At 43.9% G+C, this 13,813-nt stretch overlaps 2 long non-coding RNA genes across 2 annotated transcripts; both read left to right on the top strand.

The window, feature by feature from the left end:
• The first annotated feature begins 6,389 nt into the window (after positions 1–6,389).
• On the top strand, positions 6,390–9,679 carry LOC116684650 (uncharacterized). The gene is made up of 4 exons (XR_004330816.1): positions 6,390–6,433; positions 8,008–8,105; positions 8,198–8,268; positions 9,659–9,679. It is a non-coding gene; the product is annotated as an uncharacterized LOC116684650 (long non-coding RNA).
• A 13-nt stretch (positions 9,680–9,692) lies between these two features.
• Positions 9,693–11,741, top strand: LOC116684649 (uncharacterized). Its single transcript, XR_004330815.1, has 4 exons — positions 9,693–9,730; positions 10,279–10,354; positions 11,385–11,473; positions 11,652–11,741. It is a non-coding gene; the product is annotated as an uncharacterized LOC116684649 (long non-coding RNA).
• Positions 11,742–13,813: the final 2,072 nt, after the last annotated feature.

The following is a 13,813-nucleotide window of genomic DNA, read 5'->3' on the forward strand; positions in this document are numbered from 1 at the left end:
TTTTACCCCCACGTTTTTGAAGCTTTTGCGGACATTTTTGTCACTTTTTTCAACGTTCTTTCATAACAAATATTTTTGAATGCTATCAAATTGAATAAAACATCAAAATTTAAAGAAGTATGGTGATCATTTATTTTAATTGTGAAGAGCGTTATGCAGAACAATCCGCTTTATTTTTGTCAAAATTTGGTTGAAAGAATCCCTTCTTTTCTTTTTTTTAAAATGGGTAAAATTGACCCACGGACAACACAAGGGTTAAATAGTGAACTACATAGGGATCGCCAAGCGAGATTTCGGATGCAACTGAGCATCGTCAGTAGATCCATCCATCCATTCATCCATCCTTCATCCATCCATCTTCAATCCGCTTACCCGGTATGGGTCTCCGGGGGCAGCAGCTCCAGTAGGGGACCCCAACTCCCTTTCCCGAGCCACATCAACCAGCTCCGACTGGGGATCCCGATTTGTTCCCAGGCCAGTTTGAGATATAATCCCACCACCTAGTCCTGGGTCTTCCCCGAGGCCTCCTCCCACCTGGACGACCCTGCCCTAGTCCTGGGTCTTCTCCGAGGCCTCCTCCCAGCTGGACGTCCCTCCACCTAGTCCTGGGTCTTCCCCAAGGCCTTCTCCCAGCTGGACGTCCCTTTCACCTAGTCCTGGGTCTTCCCCGAGGCCTCCTCCCAGCTGGACATCCTGCACCTATCTGGTCTTCCCCGGGGCCTCCTCCCAGCTGGACATCCCTCCACCTAGTCCTGGGTCTTCCTCGAGGCCTCCTCCCAGCTGGACATCCCTGCACCTAGTCCTGGGTCTTCCCTGTGGCCTCCTCCCAGCTGGACGTCCCTGCACCTAGTCCTGGGTCTTCCCGGGCCTCCTCCCAGCTGGACATCCCTGCACCTAGTCCTGGTCTTCCCCGTGGCCCCTCCTCCCAGCTGGACCCCCTCCACCTATTCCGGGTCTTCCCCGAGGCCTCCTCCCAGCTGGACATCCCTGCACCTAGTCCTGGGTCTTCCCCGGGGCCTCCTCCCAGCTGGACTCCCTCCACCTAGTCCTGGGTCTTCCCCAGGCCTTCTCCCAGCTGGACGTCCCCTTCACCTAGTCCTGGTCTTCCCCGAGGCCTCCTCCCAGCTGGACATCCCTGCACCTAGTCCTGGTCTTCCCCGGGCCTCCTCCCAGCTGGACATCCCTCCACCTAGTCCTGGGTCTTCCTCGAGGCCTCCTCCCAGCTGGACATCCCTGCACCTAGTCCTGGTCTTCCCCGGCCTCCTCCCAGCTGGACGTCCCTGCACCTAGTCCTGGGTCTTCCCCGAGGCCTCCTCCCAGCTGGACATCCCTGCACCTAGTCCTGGGTCTTCCCCGGGGCCTCCTCCCAGCTGGACATCCCTCCACCTAGTCCTGGGTCTTCCTCGAGGCCTCCTCCCAGCTGGACATCCCTGCACCTAGTCCTGGGTCTTCCCCGGGCCTCCTCCCAGCTGGACATCCCTCCACCTAGTCCGGTCTTCCTCGAGAACTCCTCCCAGCTGGACATCCCTGCACCTAGTCCTGGGTCTTCCCCGGGGCCTCCTCCCAGCTGGACATCCCTCCACCTAGTCCTGGGTCTTCCCGGAGACCTCCTCCCATCTGACGCTCCATAGTCATGCGCCATCTTGAAATATGTTACCCAGTAAAGGACGTTCTGCTCCGCCTTTCGCGTTTTCGACTCACAGCTGCAGCTAATGCTGCTAACGCTGCTAATGCTGCTAACTGCTAATGCTGCGAGTGTAGTCGTTTTCTTCTCGGCCCCGGCAAGTTTGAAGAAGGAAACATGGAGGACCACATGTTAAAATCCAAATTTCATCAACAGACTCTTCTTCTTCGCCCAGAAACATATGTGGAAATGAGCGTCCGCACCACTTCTGACATGCACCCCAACACAACCACGGCTGATAGACGGCTTTTTGTACACTTTTGGTTTTTGAAGCGTGACGGCTATGAACTGCATGGCGAGAGAGAGAGTTGATTGCTATATATATATATATATATATATAATAATATATAGTAAACACTATATGGAAGAAGGTCTTTCACAATGTAGCTTTAAGGCAATAAAGTCTGTAAGCTTCATTACACAGAAATATCAGTTTTAAGTTAGTAAAATTATTGAATTCTAAATTGCTGCTTTATATTTCTTTAAAGTTATTTTTGGGATTTTTCCACCTTTAATTGAGAGGACAGCTAGGTGAAAAGGGGGGTGAGATGCATTAAATCACCTCAGGTCGGATTCAAACCCTGTACCTTTTGCGTCGAGGCGTCAATCTCATTGTAACGTGCCCCTGCTCTACCAGCTGAGCCAACCCAGCCACCCTGTTTTATATTTCTGTATATCTATTCATCCATTTGCTTATCTGATATATAAAAGTTGAATTGCTTCCGTAGTTTGTTGTTAAAGAGTTTTTGAAATAGGTTAAGAAATGATTGATAGACTTTAGATAATTGCCCAAGTTTCACGGTTCTCAGATGTTAAAACCTTGCATGTTAACAGCCTCCAGGCTTCTTATTGGGTATTTAAAAATGTTAAACGACATATTATAATGACTACGGTTCAAAACAGAAATACATGAAATGTACATAACCCCTGGATAAAATCTGGTAAACCCCGCTCTGCCAGCTGACCCATGATCTGTTGTTTCAGAGTACACCAGCGGTTTTTCTAGTGTGTGTTGTGGTGTGTGGTGTGTTGTTGTGTGTGTGTGGTGTGTGTGTGTGTGTGTGTGTGTGTGTGGGAAACAGAGGGTGGTTTGTTCCTCAGTGTGTACTGTCCTGGCAGAGAGAGGCAGCAGAGGAGGAAAAAAAAGACAATGGAGGAATTTACAGCTGGCAAGGAAAGGAGGGGAGGAGGCACACTTCTCTCTCTCTCTCTCTCTCTCTCTCTCTGCCCTCTTGTCCTCTCTCTCTCTCTCTTTTCTGTTTCTGTGGATTAAAGTCCATCCAAGTCCAACCATATTCACCCTGTTTCCTCCTCCTCTATCTCTTCTTTTATCCCTCCTTCATTTTCACACTAATTTCTATCTCACAATATTTTAATCATCTTTCACTTTCTTTTGGATAACTTATTCATCTTTCACTTTCTTTTTAATAACTCCCCCTTTTCTTGCCCCCCCCCCCCCCCCTCTCTTCCTGTCTCTGTTTATTTCCCTGTTTTCCTCCCTTTCTCTTTTCTTGGCAGCGGGTTTTAAGTTTCTTTATTTTTACTTTTTCCTTCTCTCTGGATTCAAAGGGAAATGTGTGCGAGGTTGTGAGTCCAGACATTTGTTCTGCAGCTTGTTTTCACATTCCTTTTGTCCCTGGGATTTCTTTCTTTTTCCCCAGGTTTTGTTAAAGTTCTCTTCGTTATAATATCCCGCTCCATATCATTATACATACCTCTGTTTCTATAATGATATGTTTTCACTTGATAAAAAGCCTGTTTGACACCAGACCCTTCTCAGTTGTAACTGAGAGTAGTATCTGTATCTAGTGTCTAGTGTCTGGTAGTCACCATGGACGCCTCTCAAATGCCTCTGGGCGCAGTTGGATAGTCCATCAACCAATCAGAACGATGATCCAGGCGACATCAGCAGGTTGCTGATTGGTGACTCGGTTTGGAAAAATTGGAAATGGGCTTGAATGGGCTCTCGGCCAAATGGACTCGCAGAGCAAATCTCAAATTTGCTGGAAGTTCGTCAGGGTGTTCTCAGGCTGGCACAGAGTTGCATCACGACTCACAACCTCTCTCGTGAAGGAGCATCGGAAAGATTTCTCAGTGTGACCATCATTTTACAGGGTAAATCTAATAATTAAAGCCTTTGAAGTGAGTGCTCTGTTGACCTTTTGTTCTGTCCTTCCGGGTCAAAAGCGGACAAAAAGATTGACATTGAATTCTAAGTTTTCACGAACTCCACCTTCCTACTACTAGTTTTACAGTAGTTTGGGGAATTCATAGTCAATAACCCTCATTTATATAGAATTACACCTAATATCGATTTAAAAAGCAAAGATTTTAAATTATTTTGACTAATAGTTGACGTTAGTTGACTAATAGAGGAACGTACAGATGAGTTTAGTCAGGAATAAAAGTGATCAATTGTATTTGCAATTTTTTGTGGTAATTTGGTTAAGAAGAAACCCATATTTCAGATTTAGACATTTTATTAAAGGGGTCAAATCTAACCTGAGGACAACAGGAGGGTTAAGGAAGACTTGGTCTTGCCTTAAGTTCTCATCTCTTCCTCCATACTAAAAGCAGATGATGTAACCTGGCTGTCTTATTTGCTTCCATCCAGCAACAACCGGCATTAAATACCAACTCTTGTCTATATCCACAACGGTCCACTTTCGGTATTGCTCCGGTGACACCTGAAATCCCCCCATATGTCCCTTTTTTCAGCCGTCCCCTTCCTCTTTCTTTGTGTAGGCGTGGATTTCTGAGGACTCTGGTTACCTGGTCCTCAGATCTCTGCAGGGTAAATCCAGACAGCTAGCTAGACTATCTGTCCAATCTGAGGACTATGGTTACCTGGTCCTCAGATCTCTGCAGGGTAAATCCAGACAGCTAGCTAGACTATCTGTCCAATCTGAGGACTATGGTTACCTGGTCCTCAGATCTCTGCAGGGTAAATCCAGACAGCTAGCTAGACTATCTGTCCAATCTGAGGACTATGGTTACCTGGTCCTCAGATCTCTGCAGGGTAAATCCAGACAGCTAGCTAGACTATCTGTCCAATCTGAGGACTATGGTTACCTGGTCCTCAGATCTCTGCAGGGTAAATCCAGACAGCTAGCTAGACTATCTGTCCAATCTGAGGACTATGTTTACCTGGTCCTCAGATCTCTGCAGGGTAAATCCACCAAAAAAGTTCTTTCCCGAGACGATTTTGCGTCCGGCGTCCTTGGCGCCGCCCATGACGATTGTGATTGGTTTAAGAAATGCCAATAAACCAGAGCACGTTTTTCCTCCCATCCCCAGAATGTTGTGTGGACTAGCCAGACCCTCCTCCGCAGCACTGTGGAGGAGGGTCTGGCCACCGAAGCTTCAAATATTCACTGTTAAAATGTACAGTAGCTTCCAAGCACAAAAATTGTATTGGGACATGTTTAGTTTAAAGTTTATTTGAACATGTAAAAAAAACCACAACATTAAAATAAAAGATCTATATACATGCATTCATGCATACATATATAATTAAAATGAGAGATAAATAAGGTCATGTACTTCTTAGCACAGTCCTCCTAAATTGAAAGTCATTCAAACAAACAAAAAAGGTCCCATGTTCAAAAGGAGTAGGAAGAAGTTGATAAACAACTCATCAGGTCCGACCCCCTTTCTCTACTTTTATCGTATCGGGGACATGTGCGCCATGCACGCTTTAATATATATAGTATATTAGATATTGTGGCAGATCAGATGTGCTTACAAAACACCAGTGTCACCCTTACCAGTGTTTCTGTCCTTCTTAGATCTGTAAAAAAAAAATCTTTAAATGTGGTTTGAAAGCACAACTTATGAGTGACAGGTGGACATTTGTGTCCTTGTGAAAAAAGTGTTCTCACATTTAAATTAATGTTCTTTTTATGGAAAACTAGCTGCTTGCCTTAACAGCTGAGTGAACGTACGACACCTAAAATCTCTCTGCGTCCAGTTATCGAGCGATTTGACGTGGACTCTGTCTCTGTCCGGGAGCTAAACTTTTCCTGGGAAAATCCTCCAGTTCTCAGGAAGAGGCAAATTAACCAGTTTTAGATATAAATATATATTCTCTTCTTCCAGAGAAGTGTTGACATTGTGGAGAGCAAGTTGTCCTCGGGGACCCAGAACTTTCCATTTGTGATTTGTTGAAGCAAAAAGAAAAGGCCAACAGTCTGTTTGTGTGTTTTCCCAAAACTCAACATGTTGCCCTGGTAATCCCTTTTTAAATATGACGTTGAAATCCAAGATTACTTGATATATTCACTGCTGAATTTCATGATCTGTCTCCTTTTTTGCTTCTTTTAGGTTGAACACTCGTTCAGCTACCTTGATATCCAGGGAATCAGCAGCAACAAGCCCTCAGGTACACAGACACACAACAGTGGTCTCATGGACACCCAGAGATATATTATATTTCATTCAATGTTCAATTTGTTCAATCAAAGATCGTTGGAAATGGTTTTCTTTGAATCGTTTTGAAATTCAACAAGCAATTTGTTTTATTTTAGCAGAAGCCTGTAAGCAGCAGAACTGAGTACGCGCTTTGGGTTGTTACATTTGGCGTTGCTTTGTGTGTGTGTGTGTGTGTGTGTGTGGGTGTGTGTGCGCAGCTGGTGTTGGAGCATGAGCGCGGCCCGTGGAGCCTCCGGCTGGGTTCGGTGGAGGAAGTGGACGAGGTGATCGCTCAATCGGCAGCTGTCTGAACCGGATCTGCCCCGCTGTCCCCCCTGTGTAGGTAGCAGGGAGAGGGTTGGGCAGGAAGGAAACTGTTGACCCTGTAGATTTGACACGCTAAATACATGTAAAATTAAAGATAGTTTATATCGATCACGAATAATTTAGAGGGTTGTTATGGTGGTCTTAAGATCTGCCAGATGTCCCTCTTATCAGCCGGATGTCCGTTACCTTCTACTTTCTTTGTGTTGGCGCTCTAACCTGCGGCTGGTTTCTGAGGACTGTGGTTATCTGGTCCTCAGATCTCTGCAGGGTGAATCCAGACAGATAGCTAGACTATATATGGATTTAGACCTAATATTCGAATTAAATTAATAAAAAGCAAAGATTTTGAATTATTTTGACTAATACTTAAGATCAGAGGAATGAAAGTGATCAGTTGTATTTGCAAAGAACGTTGTATGGAATCCAATCCATTTTGTGGTAATTGGTTTAAAAAGAAATCCATATTTCAGATACAGACATTTTTTAAAGGGTTCAAATTTGACCCAAGGACAACAGGAGGGTTAAGGAAGACTTGGTCTTGCCTTAAGTTCTCATCTCTTCCTCCAAACTAAAAGCAGATGTTGTAACCTGGCTGTCTTATTTGCTTCCATCCAGCACAACAGGCATTAGAAAACTTCCTCTGTCTCTGTGTTGGCGTTCTAACCTGCGCTGATTTCTGAGGACTCTGGTTACCTGGTCCTCAGATCTCTGCAGGGTAAATCCAGACAGCTAGCTATAGACTATCTGTCCAATCTGAGGACTATGGTTACCTGGTCCTCAGATCTCTGCAGGGTAAATCCAGACAGCTAGCTAGACTATCTGTCCAATCTGAGGACTATGGTTACCTGGTCCTCAGATCTCTGCAGGGTAAATCCAGACAGCTAGCTAGACTATCTGTCCAATCTGAGGACTATGGTTACCTGGTCCTCAGATCTCTGCAGGGTAAATCCAGACAGCTAGCTAGACTCTCTGTCCAATCTGAGTTTCCTGTTGAAAGACTAAAACAACTTTTGAACGTACATGTTCCACCAAACATTATCCTTCCCGAGACTAAGCTTGTCACAGCAGATTTTTCTGTTAAAGAGCCGAAATCATCAGTTGATGAATCGGTTAGTCTATCAGCAGAAATTTCATCTGCAACAAAAATGAAAAACTGTTAATTGTTGATAATTCTATAACCCTCTGAGGTCTAAGGCCATTTTCACATCCTCCTTAATTGACCTTTTTAAAGGTGCCCTGCCCACAAAACCCTTTTTACTTGAATTTTTTGAAATATGTCAGCTCTGTATGTGTTTGTGTTATATGGTGAATGTGAAGATGAACTGCTTCAAGCCTTCTGTGATTGCACCCCCCTCCTCCACACAGTTGCTAGTAGCCATGGAGACACGGAGGATTAAGAAAACCGCTTCAGAAGAGCTGAATGTCTTAATTAGCTTTGTAGCAACTTGTTTGACAATGGCTCAAATGTAACGTTCATTAACATAAAAAAAGCTACGCATAAAATGTTTAATATAATTAATAATTGGCTTCTTGGACTCCTTCTCTCTGTTCTTTTCTGTGTCTTCATCCCTCTCTCTGTAAGGAAGGAAGGTGATGAAGAAGCTGAGTCTGAAGCCTCCGGAGAGGGTGGCGTCCCTCCAGGCCGTCTGGGACGAACCGGGCTCGGCAGATCAGGGACCCTGCGGTAAATCAGCCTCAAAGAGGGAAAAACTACATCCCGGCAAATGTTTAAAGTGTATTTATGCGCTAAAAGGGTTTGTTTTGACTCTTTTTCAGGCGGGTTTTCTCATCAGTACTGGTGTGTGTGTGATTACCTGGGCCTGCCGTACAGAGAGGAGGTCCAATGGGTCGGTGCCGTTGACTGAAATCAGCATTTTTTATAGAAAATTGTTCTATTTCTGTCTTTTTTGTTGCTAGTAAGGTTTTTTCATCTGGTGCTGTCATGGTCACCTTTTGTGGTTTTTATTCTACTTTTCTTTGCTCTGACTACTTCTTCTTTGTCTGATAAATGTATGCTTGTTTTCCCTTCTGCCTAATATTCTGTAATTATGAAATATTATGTCATTGTTTGCCCTTCTGCTGCTTCCTCTTGATATTCTTTCTATGATTGATTGATTGTCCTCCTGTATTCCTCCTGCTTCTTGTTTGTTTCTGCTTTCTTATCTTCCACTTGTTCCTCTTCTTCTATTCTTCTGCTTACGTTTCTTTTTGTTTCTCATCTTTTCTCACCTGTGATGGTACGTGTCCATATACAGTACGTGTTGTCCCCCCCCCCCCCCTCCCAGCATTGCACACTAGTGGGCTTGCCACCTGTTTCTCTTCACTGACCACTGACAAGCAAAGAAAACAGGCTACATCCTCCCACAACCGCGAAGGCTGCACCTGATTGGACGAACGCGTCACGTGGGTCTGTCTGGTCGCATAGTGGCGGCTCGTTTGCAATACGATCTCTTAATTTATGAAAATAGTTCACAGAGCAATAAGCTATGCAGTTGCTTGCAAAACTGTTGGCGTGTCCACATGATACAAGCCTTCCGTGACCGCGCCCCCACGCCTCCTCCACACAGGTGCTGGTAGCCATGGAGGATAAGGAGGATTAAAAAACATTATGGACTCTTCAGAAGAGGTAGGGGGCATTTGGACTCTCCCAAGTCCCCGTGTGACGCTACCAGAATGCATTGCACGGCTGTTTCCATGGAATGAATTGGAAGCGTTGAAAAGATAATGGGACACACACCATGGGGTGGGGTGGGGGTCGACGGCATTGTATCGCGATATTTTCAGTGACAACACTGTATCGATGCACAGCCGCCAGGTATCGATCTTTTATTATGTATTATATACACGCGTTGGTCAGTTTGTTCCATTTTGCAGCAATATAATTGAAGTGAAATGAACAACAGAGAAATGTTTCTTTTTAGATAAAACAGATGTTGACAAAGTTTCCTTTTGGGGACGTCATTTGAAATTGGGAAAAATCAGAAGTTGGAAAAAAGGATATAAATTGCAATATGTTTAAAATCGCAATAATATCGTATCATGGCATAAGTATTGTGATGATATCGTAATGCGAGGCGTCTGGTGATTTCCCCCCCCCTCTGCTATCTTCCTCTGCTTTTCAAGCTACAACACTTTACCTCCATTTGTGTTTAAATTGACTTTGTTTGTTTGAGTTTAGCTTTGTGATGTACCTGAACACACCATCGTGAATCTATTTCCTCTCGTGTTTAACTGCAGGATGTCGACACCATCTATCTCCCCAGGACACCAGGAGCTCAACCTGCAGGACTTCATTCACCTGGAGAACAGGTACGTCCAGAGCTATCACAAAATCATAGAAAGAATTTCGGTGACTCTAACTAGGGCTGCACAATATATCGTTTTTTATCATCATTGCAGAATTAACGGCCGCGATAAACATAAACATATTGCGAAAAAGACGCTCAAGACTTCTTTTTTTATCAGTAGAAAGCTGCAGTTTAAAATGTGACTGTCATTACTTTTTTTTAGTGGCGCTTTTTTATTCAATTCAATGTTCAATGTGTTCAATTCAATAATTTCAATGAATGTGATAGAGTTTCACATGTTTTTAAAATCAATTTGATTTTATGCCTTGAATTTTTAGGATTCCTCTCGGGGGGAGACAGAACACCCTGTAGCTTTACAAGACAAAACGTTTTACCGATTATTTTACTCAGCGTTGGGTTTCATGGTTTGTATTTTTATTTGTTTATGACATCACTTAGTGGCAGTTTCTGAAGAAGAAGAAGAAGAAGAAAACACCCTAAATTAAGTTCATTCTTCTTATCACTCCGTGACATTACATCTGAAAGGTTGATTTAGTCTTTTCTCTGCAGGGATCTGGTGGCGATCATCGCAGCTCTGGAGTACAACCAGTGGTTCACTAAACTCTGCACCAAAGACTTCAAACTGGTAATACAACTCCTAATCACAATAACTGTATGTCGGTCCATGTTGAAATCACAATTACTCATTGACTTTTGGAAAGATTTTGCTTTTATGGAAGTTAAAAAAAGAAGTTGGTCTATCCTTTGTTTCCACTTTCAGGGATTGCTCCGGATGCGTGTATTTCTGTTTCCCTCTGCGTCTCTTTTTTTTTTAAGATCATTTTTGGGGATTTTCAAGCCTTTATTGACAGGCAGCTGAAGAAATGAAAGGGAGAGACGGGGAGGGAATGACATGCAGCAACGGGCCGCAGGTCGGAGTCGAACCCGGGCCTGTGCGTCGAGGAGTAGGCTACTTCTTTACTTTGAAGTAGTATTTTTTAATGCAGGACTTTTACTTGTAACAGAGTATTTTTACAGTTTTTTTTTGTTATATGAGAGTAGGAGGGGCGTAGCGCACCTGGTTGAGCGTGCGCCCCAGAGGCTCAGTCCTTGCGGCAGCAGGTTCGATCCTGACCCAGGCCCTTTGCTGCATGTCATTCCCCCCTCTCTTCCCCTTTCATATATCCAGCTGTCCTTTAAAAGAAAGGCCTAAAAAAATAAGAAAAAATAATCTTTGAAAATAAAAATGGATGGGAACAATAGTCAACTTGACAGACTCTAATCAAAAAAAATCACTCCAATACAAAATTAAGCTAGTTTTGCTTTTACTTCTTAAAATCTCACTCAGATCAAATGAAATGAAAGGCCCGGGCGCCTGGGTAGCTCACCCGGTAGCCAGCCCCCCATATACAAAGGCTTAGTCCTTGACGCAGCAGCCGCAGGTTCACTTCCAAACTGCGGCCACTCTTTTACCCTCTCTCTCCCCTTTCATGTCTAGCTGTCCTGTCAAAATAAAGGCCTAAACTGCCCAAAATAAAGTGTGTGTGTGTGTGTGGTGTGTGTGTTGGTGTGTTGTGTGTGTGGTGTGTGTGTGGTGTGTTGGTGTGTGTGTGTGTGTGTGTGTGTGTGTGTGTGTGTGTGTGTGTGTGTGTGTGTGTGTGTGTGTGTGTCTCCAGGCGACAGATGTGTGCGACCAGATCCTCAGAGTGGTGGCCCGGTCCGGCCGGCTGGAGGAGCTTGTGCTCGACAACACTGGACTCAGAAGGTCAGAGGACAAATAGTCTCTATCCTTGACGTTCCACTTCCGGATTTCTCCGGTGCCACCCAAAATCCGCTGGATTCATCGATTTAGGCCGATATCCGTCTATATCAGTCTAGCTAGACTCTCTGTCCAATCTGAGTCATGTCATTGTGTTTCACAATCTTTCTCTCCTCCTCTTCAGTGATTTTGCTCAGAACTGGCCAGCGCTCTGTCGCACAACCCCGCCTGCACGCTGCACACACTGAGCCTGAGCAACAACTCACTGGAGGACAAAGGTTAAACATGTACACACACACACACACACACACACACACACACACACACACACACACACGCACACACACACCACCACACACACCGCACATCCTGTACATTGTTTTTATTGTGAAAACATGAGTTATATACATGTCCCTAATGTTTCTTTTACAATGTTTAAAAAATATAATTGATTTTATTAATTGATATTTAAATTAATATGAATTGATTCTCATTCAGATCCTCTTCACTACAAACTGGACATTATTTCTATTGATAAGCTGTTGTAATTGTTGCTCCTAACTGTCACAGAGGGCTCTGAGGTGTAGTCATGCGCCCTCTAGCGGCCATGTTGGAGTCCGTCAGCTCAAAGATAAAATGGATTGATTCCCACTGGGAGATTCCCTTGTTACAGCATACATACACATTCAAAGAAAAATACACATTGGATACACACTATTTTTTTTTTATTAACTTGGCCCTAGATTCCTTTGTTTTTGTGTCTAAGTGACTGAACACAACAATCGGGAACAACAAAATAAAATAAAAGCTAAGTCTAAGTCTAACAATCTTTGACATTGGTCCAGTAATAAGCGAGATCTCGGCAGTCGGCGAAACAAGCAACAATATAAGTTAATAGGCCAATGGTGCAGCTTGTTTTTAGCTTCACAAAAGTGCTCGTTTTGACTCTGACAGACTCAAAGATTGTTGTTCCTATCAGTCACCTACACACTAAGCAATTATTGAAATTAGGAAATAGAGTCCACGTTGATATCCCTTTAAATAGACATAGAAAATATGTACAAAAGTATTATGTGGTTAGGGTTCTTATGTACACTATAAACACCTCTACTAAATACAGACAGGTAAAACTTATACAGATTAGATATGGTGCGAGTGAATACAATTGGCATAATGCAAAGTAGGGACACACAGAGTAATACATTAATAAATATAAAACATAAAGTCCTCAATGACTGGGACTGATTACCTAATTCAATACTCTTTAGACACAGACCAATTGTATCAAGTATTTTTTTTAAATGCCTCGTTCAATACATCAAATCAGACTATTTATTTAGCACTTTTCATACACAAAAAGGCAGCACAAAGTGCTTCCATATTTTATAAAGATAAAACAAAAAACAAAATAGCCCCCCCCCCCCCCCACACACACACACGTATACAACCACGAGAAGAGCAGCAAAGGAGTATACTAAAAAAAATCAACAAACAACGAAGAATAAACTGAAACAAACATGGAATCAATGAAACCGCAACTGATAACCAAACTTGAGGAAATGCTATCCTAGAGAACCTTGAGGAAACGTTTAGGGAACACCAGAAGACCGAACCGAAAGGAGCTACAACTACTTTAGGTGTGTGTTACCTTCTGCAGGTGTTGCTGCTTCAGTGCCCAACTTGCCAACTGCCCATGGGCCTGAAGCACCTGAACCTCTCCAGGACTTCCATATCTCCCAAAGGTGAGCACAGATAAAGCAAAGATGTCATAAAACTTGCTTCTTTTCTCTCATCAGTCACTTAGACACAAACACATTGGAAAATAGGGTTCATGTTGAAAAAACACAGTAGTTACCCTTTACATTTTTAGGACGTTTTTTAAACTACAGCTTGACGTAGTCATTTTCAAATCTCCAGTTAGCTTTTAGCACTGACTTAATGTAGAGCCCTATGGAATCTGTCTTATATCTTCTTTAAATTTACATCTACACGGTTCAGTCCATGATTCTGGTATCACAGAAACTATTGGGTCTACCTAAATGCTGCTATCAGACTGGGACTAGCCCCAGCCGGCCCTCTTCAGAGAAATAAGACGCTTGCTACGGGGCTGAGGAACCTGATCTCTGTCATGTCTTGCAGGCGTGAACAGCCTCTGTCAGGCTCTGTGTGCCAACCCGGCCGTCGCCGCCAACCTCACACACCTCGACCTGTCGGGAAACTCGCTCCGAGGGGACGACATGCCGGTACGCTGCCGCCTCCGCTGCTGTCCCACGCACCATCAAGACAGACTCTGCAACCCCCACAGCTTATTAAAGCTCCTCAGTACAGAACGTTCTTGAAAAGCTT

The sequence above is a fragment of the Etheostoma spectabile genome, unplaced genomic scaffold (genome assembly GCF_008692095.1).
Source record: "Etheostoma spectabile isolate EspeVRDwgs_2016 unplaced genomic scaffold, UIUC_Espe_1.0 scaffold00019382, whole genome shotgun sequence".
In the NCBI taxonomy this organism is placed as follows: Eukaryota; Metazoa; Chordata; class Actinopteri; order Perciformes; family Percidae; genus Etheostoma; species Etheostoma spectabile.